Here is a 17,002-nt window from a genome sequence, read left to right on the forward strand (position 1 = left end):
CTGAGGTGGGGAGAGATATGGCAGGGAGACCCAACAGCAGACCATTTATTAGCTTCTTTGCTACTCAGTAGTTGTGTGAGCAGGCACTGAGTTAAGTGCTTTATAATTATTATCTCATTAGATCATTACATAACCCTGGAAGGTGTTGTTATTTCTATTTTACAGGTAAGGAAACTGAGGAAATTGAGAAGTTGGTCAGAGCCAGAGCCAGAGCCAGATAAGTAAAAATGTCAGTGAATACAGAAGGCACAAATTGGATAAACCAGGTAAGAAAGGGAAAGTAATTGACATAACTAACCACATATCATTGGGTTATGTTGTTACCTCATTTAGAACCAGCTACATTAAAAAAAATTAAATAAGTTTTATTGATGTCTTCTGTTTTTTACATTATCATAATTATCCCTAATATCCTTTCCAAGCCCTTTCAGAGAGTTTTCTCTGAAGCAATTTCTTAAAACAAATAATACATTAAGAGGAATAAAATCAGCATAACTGATCAATATATTGAAAAATTTTTAAAATATAAACAATGTGAGTCAACTATATTTTATTCTTAAGATCCTCAATTTGTACCCCATTTCCTCCCTTTCTGTTGGGCACTGTATGGAGCAAAGAATGCTTATGAGTAGGAACTGGAATCCAAAGAAAGGCAGAAAGCATGCTGGTCAAAGGCATCTTGCCCAACTCCAATCCTCCTCCACCTCCCCACCCTTTATTTCCCTAGTTTTGGCAGCCAATAGGGAATAGACAGTGGCAGTAGAGGAGAAGCAGGAAAAGAAACAAGAAACGTAGGAAAACAAATTAGAGATGAAGGAAGTTATAAAAGAGAAAGGTGTGAATGCCATGTTTGATATCATGGGAATGGCTAACTTCTAAACAGCTTCTTCAGGTTTGTGGTGAGAGTGTGGAAGAGGGGGGCTTCCAAAAGTGAAGATCCCAGAGATGTCATATAGGCTTCCTTAAGCCAGGACTGTGCCTCACTGTAATAGGATAAAAACTATTTTTAATGGCTGTGTTTATTTAGCTTTTCTCCAGAGCAACAAACCAAGTAAATACTATGTGACTATCTTTCATGGAAGCTACAGCTAATCCTGGGAGAATGGGAATTTGCTTCAGGGTGCTGTACTTCCTATGTACTTCCTTTTTAAAAGAATATACTTCTTCCTTAGGGATCTTACCTTGCCTGAAGTATAGAACCACCATCCCCCAATCAATCCTCCCCTCCAGGATTGTCCATTGGCACCTTTTCTCCCTCAATTAATAAGTATTTATTAAATGCCTACTAAGTGGCACACGTTAGATCTTGGGGATTACATTATTTTTTCCCAGACCTGTGATTTCACTGGCATATGAAACTCCCTCTACCATAGGATAAAGGTATCCCCTCTGTAACACATAGGGGCTACTTATTTTTGAGGATAAAGCAAATGACAAGGGTGAGTAGTCTGGAAAGTAATAAGAAAATGGCTGGGATGGAATCAATAGATATTTATCAAGCATCTACTATGTGCTATGCATTGTGCTAACACTGAGTATACAAAATGAAGTAAAAGAGAGTTCCTGCCCTCCAGAAGCTTGCAGTCTAATACATATGAAGCAAGGCTAGGGCTTTACATAGAATAAGTTATGTAACTGAGACCTCATCCCTCTGAACAACACATGCTACAGGGTAGAGGTTCCAGGTCAGCGTGTTAAGTCTCCCAGAAAGGTTCAGCAATAGGATATATCATGAAGTTCAATGGGTATAGATAGCATCAATTCAGGCAGGATGTCAGGAAGGATTTGAACTGGGATTTTCTTCTCTCTAAAGCTAGCTCTCTATTCAGGTTCTCTATTCACTGCTCCCTCTTTTATAAGGAAACTAAATACAACAGTGGGAAAATGCCTGATGCACAACTTTATCATTAATAAGGGTAATGAGAATAAGCATTTATCAAGCCCGTACTATGTCTTAGGCACTGTACTAAATGCTTCACAAATATCTTATTTGCAGGAATTCTTCCTTACAGCTACCTGCTCTTTTGTTCTCCACCTCTCCCCTATCCCTACCCCTCAATAATTTTTCTTGGATCAAGATGGGAGAAAGTCTTGAATTTGCCTCATCACAGTTAAATGCAAATCTCCTTTTCAAGACTGGACAGAAACCCATTGACACATTATTGCAGAGAAAACTATCCAGGGAGTCATCTGTTTCTTCATTCATTCATTTATGAATTCATTTATTCACTCATTCATTCATTATCTATTTATTTGTCTGTTTGTTTTTAAAGGATCTGGTATTTCCTCTTAAGCAAGCTATCCCAGAATGCATGACAGGACATGTATGTAGCTTAGAGTCATAGCTCCTGAGTTCACTCTTTGCTTCAGCCACTTTGGTCTAGAAGAGGAACAAGAACAACCCTAAAGTGAGCAGTTTTTTTTTTTTCTGATCCTTAAAGGAGGTTCAGAAAATCAAACATGGATCTGGAATTACCTCAGGGAGCAAAGGGTGAGTTGTACATCTGCAGGGAAGTTTGTACAGCTGTAAAAGGGAGTTTGCCTTTTGTGTGTTCCCCAGTGCAGTGGGGAATTGGCATCAATGTAAATGAACAGTGCCAGGGAGCACTGGTCCCCCCCACCCTGCCTTGGCTCTAAATGGACACCTTTCCCTTCTCCTAATACACATACACACCCTTGTAAAAACCTTGTACCTTTTCCTCCAATACCTCCTGAAAAGTCAGTAATCATTTTGCTTAAGAAAGAGATATTATCCAACAACTAGAAAATGCCCTTTTTGGCTTAATTATCTTTTTGGCATTGAGATGAGCTGAAATATTAATGTTTTTAAGTGGGTGGTATTTAGTTTAAACAAGGAACATATTTTGGATACGTAGAAGTGGCTGGTCATCATGCTTTCTCATACTATTAGTTTATGGTCAATTTTGAAGCTCCAATTTCATAGAATTTTGCCAATTCTTAGGTCATCACATCCAAAAAATGTCTGGCTTTCAAAAATTAGACATCCTGAGACTCAAGGTTAGATTTGCCTTTTAAGTAGAGACTTTTACAGCTCGTCAGATGTGGACTCCTTTAGGCAGACTGGGAGAAATGGGGGGAAGTTTGAGTGGCAAAGAGTTGTCTTTTGTAGAATGGAATTAACTGCAGGATCTGGTGAAAAAAGTCCTTGGAGACCAGGTTAAGATGATGACATGAGAGGTTCTAGAGGAATCTAGTTTTCCCTCAAGTATTCCAGCAAAGTCCTAAGAATGTGACAGTAAGAATAATGACACAGAAAGCCAGGGAGAAATATCTACAACCTCCTCTATTCTGCCCAGGACTGCACAAAAAATCTTGCAAGCATCTGAGCAAAGAAAAAAAATGAAGACCTCGATCTTAGAAAAACATAGAAAGACTTCCACAAAATAATGAAGAGCAAAATGAACAGAACCAGGAGAACATTATATACAGTAATAGCAATTTTGTTTCAAGAACGAAACTACCAAATTAACTACAAAGGACATATGAAGGAAGATGCTATCTGTATCCAGAGAATAACTTGCTAAATAGAAACTAAATGGAAACCAAAACCTGAATTGAGTCCCCTAAAGAACGAGGCAAAAGCCAGGTATGTCTTTAAAAAGGGAATCCTAGAACTTTGTACACAGTAACAACAATCAACTGTGAAATACTTGGTAATCCTAGTTAATACAATGATTCACCACAATTCCAAAAGAATTATGATGAAAAATGCTATCTACCTCCAAAAAAAGAGAACTGATAGATTCAGAGTGTAAATTGAATTAAGTTTTTGTTTCCTTTGTTTGTTTGTTTGTTTTGCTTCCCACTCTTCTCTCCCCTATGGTTAACATGGAAGCATGTTTTACATGATTTCCATTGTATGTTAGTATTTCTTGCCTTCTCAATGAGCAGGAAAGGGAGAAATTTGGAATCAAAAATAAAAACATCTTTTTAATAAAAAAAGAAGGTGCATCCTAATATTAGCCACTGCTAGAATGGAAAAGGAAGTAAAATCTGAACTATAGAAGAAGCAAGACCAACCAACATCTGATCATCCTATCTAAGAGTGCAGAAGGGAATAAGTAGCAATTCTCAAACTAGAAACAGGTTAGTGATATGAGCAAACATAAGAAAAATATAAAATATAATAAAACTATTATGAAGTAAGGGAAGCTTAAGAGGTAACTATGATGAATAGGGGAGACTCTACAAATTGAAGTTGAGCCATAAAGGTAAAAAAAAAAAACAGTTTGGCCACAAGGTCTATAAAAATGGCTAGAAGTAATGAAGCAAGAAATGGGAAAAAATTAAATTGGGATAGAATTAAGTACTCTGGAGGAGTAAAAAGATGGAAGGAAAATAAATACTTTATTAAACACAGATGGAAAACTTATTCAAATAATGGAAAAAATAGATTAAAAGTCAGTAACTCCATGAGGCAATAAGAAATATTAGAACAAAGCCAAAAGATGAAAATAATGGAAAGAAATTTAAGATATTTATTATTAAAAACAACTGACCTGGGAAACACTTTGAGGAGAGAGGATTTAAGAATATTAGACTCCCTAAAAACTATGTCCAAACAAAAACTTGAAAATAGTATTTCAAGAAATCATAAAAGAAAGCTACTAAGATCTATTAAAATCAGGGAACAACATAATAGTAGGAAGAATCCAACTTGAAAATGACAAGGAATTTCATAATTAAAATCCAAAACTATGATGTCAAAGAAAATAATATTTCATTAATAGGAGGGGGGAGAATTCTAGTACCAAGAAAGCACAATTAGAAACATGAAAATGATGCCAATTATCATAATGAAGAGAAAATCTTGGAATACTCTACTGTATTTTAAGAGCCACAAAATGAAGGGTTACAATATGAACCAAGAATAACTTATCCTGAAAAAACTAAGTGTAGTTCTACAGGATTTTAAAAAATTGATCTTTAATAGGAGACTCAGCAGTATTTCTAATTAAAAAACAGATCAGAAATGAGTAAAATCATAGGAGATAAGAAAAACCTATGAAGGGAAATGCATTTGAGCAGTGGTAATGAGGTTAAATGAGCAATCAAATTATGCCAGGCACTGCATCAGGGATGCAGATATAAAATAATGATGAAGTGCATACTTTCTAATAACAGACAATATTCCTTAAAATCTCTCTGGCTTCTAGTATCATTAATTGATTAAAGAAAAAGAACCTGGGGAATGTCTTACTTCCTTATTGTTGGTTTTAAGAGAGGAAAGAAAGGAGGGACAAAGGGAAAAGACTGAAAGAAAAAAGGAAGAACTTACTTTTTCATAATTGGTAAGTATTAGAAAAAGAGTATAAAAACTTGGACAGGAATGGAGATGGCATCTTAATAAATTTAATTTCATCTGAACTAGACAAAGAAAAATTGAACATGTACACTCATATAGTTTGGTGTGGATATATGTTAAATTCGATAGGAAATCAAACACTAACAAGGAGAGCAAGATTTAAGAGTAAGGGGCAAGTTGGAGAAAAGCAAATTTTGCAAATGATGGATCATAAAGGGAGGACCAGAAGGAGAAAAATAAAGTGTGAACTCATGATTGGGATCTGGACTAGGAAAAGAGAAGAGGTAGAAAAGTGTGATCAGACCACTTTAAATATAAATTAGTAGTGTTAAGCACAGGTACAGTTTAGTGGCCAGTTGGAGAGAGTGCCGGGAATCAGGAGGATCTGTCTTTTCAGTTCTACCACAGCAGCACGACTTAGTTGAAAGCTAATCTGAAAAGCTGTGCAGATTTGCTTCAACTGTTTGTAACTTCACCAAAAGGGGAACTGTCCAAGAAAGGAAAGGAAAAGAGACAATCCCTAATTAAGAAAATAAGAAATGCAAAGTCTATTTTCCAGAACTCAAAAAAAAGGTCATAAACATGGGAGGAATATGATGATCCTTCTCCTCGGGATTTAATATACACTCTCTCAAACACCAGATTGCTATGAAAGGGACTATTCTATGAAGTAGCTGAAGCATCTGCTGATGGAAACTAGTTTCATCCAGCTGCAGTGCAGGACCTTGCATTTGTTTTAAAGGGCTGCTACCTTGAAAAATGAATATTACAATTTTCTGGGATTTGAATGGCAGTAGTCTAGTGCTCTCAGCAAGTTTTCTATTATCATGGAAGTGTCAAAGATAAATAACATTAGGATGAATTTGCTATTGATGCATACTATGGCAGAATGAATAACAGCTTTAGGAAGGATGTAAAGAGAGATTACTATTTTGAAATCTCAGCTCTTGATAAATATATCTATCCATTTATAACAGCCACCCACCTAGACACTGAGGAATGGAAAAACTAGCTGAAATTTTTGTTACAAGATTCTTTTTATAAGAATCTGATGTTATTTCTGAGGATGATGACAAAATAGAAGAAGTATACCATGATGTTGATCAGTCTCCTGCAATCAAGAGTCCACTTCCACATGGAAAACTAATGAATGATAAAATGTATGAAGTACTTCCAGAAGAAGCTGACAGTGCTGCTGGGAAAACAAAGGTGGATGAGTCAAGATGTTACTGATACTCCAGAAGAAAAAAGCACTGAGTATGTTAATTTTTATGGAGTACTACACAGGGGCTGTTCTTGCTGAGTTGTCATTGAAACATGATGATGTTATCTTCATTCTCAGCAAGGACCACAATAGATTTGGCTGGTGAATAGGAGAAATGAAGGGAACCATTGGATTGGTGCCTGAAGACTACATAATGGCTGTTATTTGAGATCCCTCAGACTGAAGAAAGAAGTTGAAATCAACTTTTCCTTTTTGCTTAAGATGTGGATTAAGTGAGATCATTGAGCAATGACAACTCATATTTTCTCTATACTATTGAAAGACATCAATATTTTCTTTCCATTCAGCTTTGTTTTGTTATATAATAATTCTTCATGATATTTTTATGATAATAAATTAAGTGAAGATATTCATAGTAATCACATACAAGTAGTAAAGTTTTATTGTATCTGTTGCTATTTTTCATGAGAAACAATTGTAGTTATTATTTATCCACCTGTATTGTGTAAATCAGATCATTTTGCTTTGTTGAAGAACTTGGTACTGTTTCCTAATGACCTTTCTTATGGATATTGTAATTCCCATTATTAATGATAAGTTAAATTTTGTGGCTGTAAAAAAAAAAAAGGATTTCACAGATATTTCAATTTAATATGTCTTAATAATGCAAGTGGACACTATACCAAAAAAACAGAAGTAGCATAGCAGGATATTTTTGAGGAAAAACACAGTTATCAGTTATGATCACAAATAAAGATAAATTCAGCCATAAAAGAAAGGAGGATAGCAGAATGGACTAAAAAACAGAATCCAACAATATTAGAAAAACAGAGATTCACAGGGACTTAAAGTGAATGATGAAAGCAAAATTCATCATGCCTCAAGTAAAATTGTTTAAACTAGAAATAGATAGAAATAATCATATCAAATCAATCAACAATAAAAACAGACAAGGTAAAAAATAAGCAAGGAAATTACATTATGCTAACAAGCACTATAGATAATGAAATAATGTTGACATTTGACACATACAATAAATAGCATAGCATCTAAATACTTGAAGGAAAAAACTAATTAAATTAGGGAACTGATCTACACTAATCACATTGTAAATAGTTAGGGATTTCAGAGTAGATATTTTCAGGCCTGGATAATCCTGACAAAAATATAACCAAGAAAGACAATTAAGGACCTAAATAGAATTTTAGAAAATTTGATATGATAGCACTCTGGCAATTATTGAATGGGAAAGGAAAATAGTATGCAACTTTTCTCAGATGTACAAGGAACCTTTATAAAAATTGACACTGGGCTAAAGCAGGGCTTCTTAAACTTTTTCCACTTATAACCCCTTTTTGCCCAAGAAATTTACACCCAACCCTATGTATATAAGTTTATAAAATAGGTATATAAGTCAAACATTTACTTATAATAAATCACACATTCAATTATGAGACTCCATCCTGTATCTTAAAACACAATTTGAGAAGCTGGATGCTAAATCATTAAAAACCTTATAAAAACATGAAAAAAGCAGAAATATTAAATACATTCTTTATTTACCATTATGCAATTAAATTATAAAAAAATCAAAAGGTCTTTGAAGAAATAGTTCAAACTTAAATGCTGACCAAATTATTTAATACTTGAAGAAATAGTAGCTCAAAGAACAAATCACAAAAAAATAGATAATTTCATGAAAGAAACAAAGTAGCCTTGAAGGGGAAATTTACATCTCTAAAGAATATCCTCAATAAAGGAAAGGATAGAACAATGAACTGGGTATGCAATTTTTTTTGAAAGGAACAAATTTTTAAATTCCAACTAAAAACAAAATAGATATCATGGTACTTCAAAGGGGCTAGGTTATCTTTCTCTATGTGTTCTCCCCAATGTTAGCCACCAGTAGTTATCACTCTAGTTTCACTTCACTAATTACATGGATTAGTTTTATTTTATTTTATTTTATTTTTTAACAAATGGATACTTATTTTTAATATAGGCAAGAGCGGAAGTAAGAGAGTCTCTACCGCATCTCCACCACTTAGGGGCACATTCTCCCCATAGCACTTTAATCTCTGTGGAGAATAGGCTCAGATTCAAACACTTTTATCTTAATATTTGCCCCCTTTTTGGAAGTTTACATCCATATTCTGTATGGTAGAGAGATAAACTGCAGTAACTCTCTAGGCTGCCTTTGATCTATGCTGGATCAGTCAGATCATTACAGATTTTGCACATCATCACATGGCTTCCAGCAAATCTTGGCCTGGAATCTAGACTTCGGGTGCTTGCAAATCTTTTAAACTTCACAAGGCAATAGCCATTTCTAATACTCCTTCACCCAAGGCAAGAAAGAACAAACACATAGAAGCAAAGAACAGAGCTCAATCTTTATAGGTCCCATATTGGTCTCATATGGTGGGAGGTGGGTAAGAATGAAACCTCTTCCTATTAAGAAGTTTAAAATATATCTCTCTCCCCCAAACCCAGGGGTATATTAGTGAGAAGTCCAACCAACTTAAACGAGTCTATTATTAAAATTCTAGTGTAAACATTTACACCTCAGAAATAAACAATATTGTTTTGGTGATTGTCTAGATTTAAGAAAATGATGGAGAAAATGATGATAATGCAGATGAAACTTTAAACCTGTGTTGTTAGTACACCATCACCCCTCCCCCCATCCAACCCTAGTCCTGGCTGTTAAACATTTCCTAGCACACTGCTTCCCAAACACAGCAGGGCAGGAAAAAAGTGAGAGGGAAAGAGACTAACTTTGACTAGTTTGTACCTTTGGAAGGTATGCTCATCTGTTTTAGCAGTCTATCAACAATTTTCATATGATGAGATGACATTCATAGAATGAATATTCAACACTGAGGAGCAGAGAACTTCTATTATACATAAATAAATGTTAAAATAATTAATTTAATTAAATGTCTTTTCAGACCCTCCAGCTTCCTTTGGGTGGGCTAATAGTAGGCAGAGCATACTGCACGTATGGAGAGGATAATATTCCCACTGGCTAGGCCCTCATTACATAGAAATTTTTAAAAATCAAAGAAATAATAAACAAAACTGACAGCAAAATAATCCTATAAAACTGGTAAATTTTAAAAAGCTGAGGTTTTCTAAACTAATAAAATAGATGTCATTAGATAATTTAATCTAAAAAATAAGAGTAAATCTCAAATTATTAAAATAAAAAAGAAGAAAGTAGAATTCACAACAAATAAAGAAGTAAAGGAAATTATTAGAAACTATTTTGCCTAATTACATGATGAAAAAGCTGACAACTAATGAAAGGTATAAGTATCTACAAAGATATAAAATACTCAGATTAACAAAAAAAAGGTATAAAGAACTTAAAAATCCCAATCTCAGAAAAAGATATAAGTGAGTTTCCAAAGCAAAAAACCAAATCAAAAACAAAACAAAAAAAACTCTAAAACAATAACAACAAAAACTAATTCCAGGTCAATTTACAAGAGAAGCCTATCAAATATATAAAGAATCATTAATTAGTTTTACATTTTTAAAAAAAATAAAAGAGAATTTGAATTCAAATCTTCTTGACTCCAGAGCCAATATTCAATTCACTTTGCCACCTAGCTCTCTAGGTATATATATTCTGTGGCTACTCTTCCCAAAGATTAACCTCGTAACCTTGAGACTCAGTTTCCTCATCTGGAAAAATGAAAGAGTTGGAATAGATTTCTTCTGAAGTCCCTTCCAGCTCCAGATCTATCCAGAAAAGGAAATGAAGAAGCAGTAGCTGGACAAATAGGAAAAGAAAAGAAGCAAGGTCAAGGAAGCTAAGGGAAAGAGTATCCACAGGGTTTCCAGCTTCATAATCAAAAACTACCTCTGTATTCTATATTCTGTACTATTTCTATATGAATTCCACTGAGGATCGAGATAAACTCTTTGGAATGAGCAGTTAAGAGATCATTTGTAAATTTAGAGAGAGAAGTTTGGGTACAATGGCAGAAAGAAAAATCAAATTTCTTTTTTTCCCTTGATTTTATTTTTTAATTTATGGAATAAAACAAGAATTTTTATAACAGTGTAATAAAAAGATGATTGCAAAAAGGAAACTTCAAATGTGTTATGAACTACTTTCTAGTCCTTTTAAATATATAATAAACATATCATGTACATTTCTTTATTTTTCTTTTTTTCCTTCCCTCCACCCCACCCCCATCCCACTACCATTCTAGATATGATTATCATCTGAGAAATCAAATTTCAAATTGTAGAGAAGTGAGTGGAAGGTGAAGAGAGGATAAGGGTGGAAGTTTAGGGACTATAATTAGAGACAGCAGGTAGTAGATGAGGCAAAGAAAAGACTTTTTTTCATAAGAGAAAGCATAATTCAGGGAACATTTTTTTCAGATACATACAGCATGGAAGAAACCAGAAAGAAATATAGTCATTTGGGAAAATTCCAAAGAAAGAAAGGCAGAAAGGTTAGTGAATTCAGTGAATAATAAGATCAACAGTTCAGGGGGCTGAGACAGAGAGTAAAAGTCACACTAACCATTGAATTTAATAAGAAACAATGAATTGCTCAGTGAAGCCAAAATGGTCCATATAACAACTCTGTGTAAATGTAGCCTGGGAAAGGTTATTTGAAGACAAAATAGATATGAAAGGAAGACAATTGAAGGAAATGAGGAAGATGGAAGTGATAAGTCTCTTTTGCTAAAATAAAACTTGTGAAATTCTCAGTGGTGAGATTTCTCACTACCATGAGAGAAACAAGTGGGTGCTAAATACTAAATGAGAGTGAAGAGCCACTGAAATAAACAGATTTTTTTCCCTTAAGAAAAAGAAACTCTGTCTCTGTTTTACTACTTTCACTCCTTTGGTTAAGCTCACAAGGAAACCTTTTGTAAATTGTTTAACCTGACTAGGAGGCAGGGTCCTTGGGAAGTTCCCCAACTCAAAGAAAAGAAGCAAATCATAGGATCATAGAACTTTGACCTTTTGGGACCTTAAGATCTATTCCAACTTTCTCTTTTCCAACTGAGGTCCAGAAAGGAAAAGATTTGCTCCAGATTATACAGAAAAGTTGTTAAAAACAATCTTGTTTAAAGACTTTTTTCCTCCTTCCTTATAGAACTCGGGATTTTGTTACCATCTTCCTCCTTTAAAAACAGCTTAGTTTTAACCACAAAAGATGGTCATTTTGCTAGCCTTGCTAATGGTATAATGCATCATCATTCCTGTGAGTATTACATGGAGGTCATATTCATTCAGTGGAAAAGGCCAAAGTTGAGTTATCCATTCATATCTTTCAACTAATGTAGATAATCAGCAACTACTGACTCACACTTTGGACACATCACATCCTGTCTGCCACAGAAACTATGGTGAGTGAAACCATTGATCTGGGAATTCAGTCCTGCTTACGGTATTAAGACAGACCACAAGAAGCTCAGCTCTTCCTAGAGAGGAACAGGAGCTGAATCCTTTTGGTGGTTAGCTTTGAGTCAGGACTCTAGCACTTAGTCAGCTGGAAAGGGACAATCTCACCCCCTCCAGAAGATCCCTAGTTCCATTGTTCTCCTGTCACAGTGCAGTATGTAGATATGCCCTGTCAAGGGCCAAGCCCAGGAAATATATCTACTGCCCTCCCTGATGGACAGAAGTCAATGTCCAGATCAGCACTATTAATTTATATCCTAGACCCTCAGAGGGAAAGGTCATAAAGTGCTCCTTTGCCCATGTTAATTGAAAAACTAGCAAAAAGCTCTCTTTTAAGGAACTCACATCAAAGTCAGAGCTGTTTGGGCAATGTTTATAACTATGTTAATTAGGCTTATTGGGACAAATTGGCATTGGGTTAAAGTAGTGCTAGATTACCTGAATAATTATAATAACATTTTTATAGTGCTTTATGGATAAAAATATATGCATATATGTAATAATATTAGCTATATTTATATAACACTTTAAGATTTTCAAAGCATTTTATCTTATCTCATTTGACAAGACAACTATGAAAAGTAATTGCTATTGTTGTTCACTTTGAGTTATGTCCGACTTTTTGTGACTTCATTTAGAGTTTTCTTGACAAAGATACTAGAGTGGCTTGTCATTTTCTTCTCCAGCTCATTGTACAAATGAGGAAACTGAGGCAAATAGATTCAAGTGACTTGCCCAGGATCACATGCTAGTGAGTGTCCAAGCCAGATTTGAATTCAGGAAAATGAGTCTTCCGACTCCAGGCCCAGTGCTGTAGACACTACCACCTAGCTGCCCTAGTTGATATTCCCTACTTTAAAGAATAGGAACTTAAGTCACACAGAGATAAAGAGGTTTGCCCAGGATCACACAACTAGTAAGGCTTTGCAATGAGATCTTCCTGACCCAACATCCAGTACCCTATTAATTGTATCACCTAGTTGTAGTATATGTATATGTATATGTGTATGTATGTGTATATATATGTGTGTGTGTGTGTGTGTGTGTGTGTGTGTATGTATAAATGTATATATTTGGAAAACACATTCCAAAACCATTGAACAGTGAATGGGTTAAATTAGATGTCATCTATTAGTATTAATGAAAAGGGCACTCACTGACTTTAGGATCTGAATTCGAATCTCACCTCAGATACATATTCCCTGAGTGACTTTGGACAAGTTTTCTCAAATTTCCAACTGTGAAATGCAGATTTTGAATTAGATGCACTCTGAGGCCCCTTCCAGTCATCTATAGATCTTTGATATTCTGGTCCATTTTAGCTTTCTAGCCATGATTCTCTGACCTATAGTCCTTTGACCTGGATTAAAATCTTAAGTATGTCATTTACTACATTCATGACATTGGGCAAGTGATCCACCACCTCACCATCAAGAGGTTTAAAGAAGAGGGTAAGTAAAGATACAGAAGCAGGAAAGCTCTGGGTTTAATCTGAGATGAGTCTAGAATTCAAATTGTCTGGAATATAGAGGGAGATAAGGCACAGGGCCCGAGCCAGGAAGACACATCTTCCTGAATTTAAATCAGGCCTCAGACACTTTCTAGTTCTGTGACCTTGGGCAAGTAACTTAATCCTGTTTGCCTCAGTTTCCTCATTTGTAAAATGAACTAGAGAAGGAAATGGCAAGCCATTCCAGTATCTCTGCCAAGAAAACCCCAAATGGAGTCACAAAGAATCAGATATGATTGAAAATGGCTGACAATAAATGGGAGACATCAAGAATGGTAAAGTTGAAAACAGTCCCTGAATGATTATAATTCATGCATTTGTCTGCAGATTTTATTCTGTTCTTTTTTTCTCCAGCACCCATAATATTCATGATACTCATTTACCTCAGCAAGGATTGAAACACAGAATCAATTCCAGAATCTCAGCTGGGAAAAATATCAGAAATCGCCTCTTCTAACCTGTACTCAATCAAGCAGCTCTCCTATAACAGCCTTCACAAATCCTCAGCACGCCTTCAGTTCAAAAATTCTAATGAGAAGAAACTCATTCATTGCTTCTGTGATTATTAGGAATTTTTCTTTTCTTAAATCAAACCTAAATCTGCTTCCGCACTACTTTCACCCATTGTTCCTAGCTTTACTCTCTGGGGACAAGCAGAACAAAGGTAAGTCTTCTTACATGTTATAACCCTACAAACCTTTGAAGATGGGCTTCTTGCTTCCCCTGAAATCCTTAAGGCTAAAATACTGTAGTCCTTTAATTAACCCTCTTATAGCATAATGTTGAAACCTGCTACCATCTTGGTTTTCCTCCTTTGAATGCTTTCCAAATTGTCAATATTTTTCAAAAATATGAAGACTATAGCTGAATCCTTGTCAGTGAGCATTGGCTGTGTAGTCAGAGAAGGTGGGTCAAAAAGCCCAGACTTTGACATTTATTAATTATGTGACTTTGAGAAAATCATTAACCTCTCTAAGCATTAATTTTTTATATGTAAAATGAGGGGACTAGACCTTCAAATGTCCCATACACTCTAAATCTATGACCCATGAAAGAACTTACCTAAAGTCATAAAGCTAATAAATAAAGAGCTAAGACTTGAACACAGGTCTCCTGAAATGTAGTCTGATCAAGAAAAAAAATAAAATACCACAATTACCAGCAACCTTTTGGATCCCATATTTCTCCAAACACAGTCCAATTAACAGTCTTTGATTCTGTCCCACCTTTAAAAAAAAAGTCTTTGGTTTTTTGTAGTTGGTGTCCTTAAGCATTCACTCCCTGCCTCATCTTTAGCTGTCTTTCCTTTATTTTCACATTACTGCCATTCTTTTGCATTCATTCTTCTTTATTTCTCCTAAATCTGATTTTTAAAATTCCAAATTGGTTGATATTGTAGTTTCCTCTTTAGCCAGCTTCCCTTTTTCTTCCTTATTGGAATTCTTTCTGATTGTAGTTCCAGAATTTTTTAAAGCCCTTCTATTCCTCTAGGGCTAACTTACTTGGTAGAATTTTAGGCCAGGGGATTTTTATTTTAATTTATTTTGATTTATTATTATTATTTTTTTGGGGGGTGAAGCAATCAGGGTTAAGTGATTTGCCACAGCTAGTAAGAATCAAATGTCTGAGACTGGATTTGAATTCAGCCCCTCTCCTGACTCCAAGGCTGGTGTTCTATCCACTGCCCCACCCAGCTGCTCAGGCCATGGGATTTTTAGCCTTTCATACAAACTTTTTCAACCTTTTGAAATCTTCGTATAAAATCTAGCATTACTGTTAGATTATGTCTGGCTTTCTCCTTCTCTGTCACTAATTTTAAGATAAAATTGTCACTTTTTTCCCCAAGGTTCCCATCATTTCTATTTCAGCAACCATTTATTTCCTCCTCATTGGTTAGAATTAACTCCAGAATAGTTGTTCCTCTCATTTCTTCTTTTGTCTTTTGAAGGATGCAGTTATCTTTAAAATAAAACAAGACTTACATGAAAAGAGTGAGGTCCAATAGATATAACCCAACACTTCTATCTCATGCTCTGTAGCCTTGACACATTAATCTTTATGTCATCCATAATTAATACTTAATTAGTACTTAATATTTGCAGAAATGACAGAAATTTATAGTGGAAAGAACACTGAATTTGGACCTCTTTGAACCTCAATTTTCTGATTTGTAAAATAAAGAAGCTGGACTAAATTATCTCTAAATTTCCTAATCCTGTGAGGATTGGGACAGCATTCTTTCTCATTCATCCATTTTGGTTTTTTCTTCTATTTTAAGGTCAACTCACCCTTTTTACCATCTACTGATTAATAAGAAACAAAACCCAAAAGGATGTGCTTCTTGGATGAGTTTGGAAGTATCTGCTTAAGGAAACAATTTAGTGTAACATAAAAGCCCTGAATAAAGTCTAGCTAGTCATTTATCTTCAGTCTCACTTTTTCATATGTGAAATGATCATATCAAAAATCATACTCTAAGTTTTCAGAGATAGTATTATTACAAGGATCAAATGAGAAAATGTATGTAAAATAGAAATGGAAACCATTATTTTACTAACTCTTGTAAAGTATGACTATTGTTAACCATTTTTATTGACTGTATAACATATGACTATTATTGACCAGATAGTCTTTTGAAATCCTATCCTCATGCTTCATTGTAGTAGGAGATAATCAATACATTTCAATCCCAATTCAATCAACATTTATTAAACAACTATGAAATGAAAGACTTTGAGCTAAACCACTGGAGATACAATTAATTTTTTTAGAAGTCCCTTCCCCTCAATGAGCTTCCAATCTAAAGGAGGAGACAATATACTAAAGGAAGCAGAAAAAGGTATATGTGGTGGGGAGGGACAGTAGGGATAGACAACAAGGGGGCATTTTGTTACTTGAAGTTTAATCTAAGCAAGGAAGCACATGCAAATTAGAATAACCTGAGAGCCAGGTTCTGCCTTTTATAAAGGAAAGCATTGGGAGAAGTTCAATATCCATTTTCCAGCTCTCTAATCAGAGGAGAGAGAAGGCTAAGGAAGACAGTCACTCAAGACTTCATTGAGCAGAATTTAATGAGTTTTGAAGTGATGAGGTTATACTGGAAGGGGTTTCTTGTTTTGTGGAGTTGAAAGCAGGCAAGTGAGCAGATGAAAAATGGAGTTTTAACCTTTGTTTGAAAACCTGAATTTTTGAAGGCCATGCCAGTAGAGCACATACTCTGCTAGAAAGATTCCAAATATAATCCTAGTCATGAGCTGAGCCCATTTATTCAAGAACCCACTTATTTATCACCAATAAGGTGTCTACTGGATGATGAATTATTTCTCCATAGCAACCCATGAAACAGAAACAATATAGAATGGTTCACAGTAACCTTGTACTTTTGCAGTGATGATAACATTCAGAGTACTTGAAAAAGGATTAAAGTGTGCTAAGAAACACAGTTCTTAGGCCATCTACAAACATTAATTTAACTGTTGGAACTCAAAAAGTAAGATCGTTGTCCAAT

General features: G+C 34.9%; 1 pseudogene; it reads left to right on the top strand.

The window, feature by feature from the left end:
• The first annotated feature begins 227 nt into the window (after positions 1-227).
• On the top strand, positions 228-8,462 carry LOC116419059 (annotated as a pseudogene).
• Positions 8,463-17,002: the final 8,540 nt, after the last annotated feature.

This window comes from Sarcophilus harrisii, chromosome 1, assembly GCF_902635505.1.
Source record: "Sarcophilus harrisii chromosome 1, mSarHar1.11, whole genome shotgun sequence".
Classification (NCBI taxonomy): domain Eukaryota; kingdom Metazoa; phylum Chordata; class Mammalia; order Dasyuromorphia; family Dasyuridae; genus Sarcophilus; species Sarcophilus harrisii.